This window comes from Phasianus colchicus, chromosome 4 (genome assembly GCF_987193195.1).
Source record: "Phasianus colchicus chromosome 4, bPhaCol1.hap1.1, whole genome shotgun sequence".
Lineage (NCBI taxonomy): Eukaryota > Metazoa > Chordata > Aves > Galliformes > Phasianidae > Phasianus > Phasianus colchicus.
Genome location: NC_143439.1, coordinates 12187015 through 12188281, shown reverse-complemented (window position 1 = coordinate 12188281; position 1267 = coordinate 12187015).

Genomic DNA, 1267 nt, shown 5'->3' with positions numbered 1-1267 from the left:
TATCAGACACGGCACAAAATATTTACCTCACATTATCATTACAGTTATACAAAATCTTATGTCTATTTCTACCAGTGCCTTTGTGGTCAATGTGTATATCAAGTGCAAATTTGTTTGCATTTAGTGAGATGCTGTTTGCTATATGGCTGGTAACATTTCTGGTGATTGCAGGAAAGAAAGCAAAAACCTGATCGCTACAGCTAAGCTCCATTGTTTTACAAAGGTGCATTTTTGCTATACTTTCCTCTTTTTATTTGTTAGGTATGGAAGTATCCCTCTCTGTCCCACTGCATGATAAAAGCTTTGCTCTAGTTCCCATCTGCCGTCTTTGAGAGATCAATTGTAGAATATTCATCAGTAGAAACGTGAGGCTTTTGCCACAGTTTCTCTAAAATCCATCTCCTCAGACACACACAAGCTGAAATGGATCAGTTTTCACCGGCCTTGGCATTAAGCCTCTGTGCTCTCCCATGAGCTCTGTTCAATAATTTAAGAGGAGTGGGAAACAAATTATGTGACTATTAATTCCAGTTTTCTTGTTCAGATGCCAGTACATCAAAAATAGATCTCACCAGGCCCGAGCACTTTGTCATGTTATCTGGAGTAATACTGGTTTGTGAATTATGTCTGGTCAGTTTAGTGTCACTGTTTGGTCACATTAATCTCTTTGACCACTGCCTTAATCACTGAACTCTTCCATCTCATTTTTCATCTTACAGAAAGCAGCTGTCTGACTTTTTGTCTAGCGCCTGGCACAGTGACTGCTCTGTTGGCCCCGTAGTAGCTAGAGAACCCAGAGGTCTCCTGGGCGGCAGCAGGACCAGCCACAATGGGCACCATCTCATCAAGTTCAAGTATCTCATCTGTTCCTTAGCGACCACACAAATACCACAGTAACCCTAGGTGGCGTCAGGCTGCTCCATTTGACACACCTCAGAAGGCTAACAACTTACTGCCCAGCAAGGTAACAACACACCCAGGCTGCGTGAAGATCAAATAATTGTCAATCCACTGACAGAAAATAATTACTAGAGAATTCTTTACTTACATGTGTGAGTTACATCAGCCACAAGATGCTTCTCTGTATTTTCACGATGACAAAAAAGCCAGCAAAGCACATTGCATTTACTCTTTATATATAATCTTGATAAGCCCACGTTGCAGATACAATTTTGAAACCTATGCTTATATATATCTATACTTTCATATATAACTTTATCATAAACTAGTAAGTATTAAAGTATATTTTTTAAATATTAATTGCACT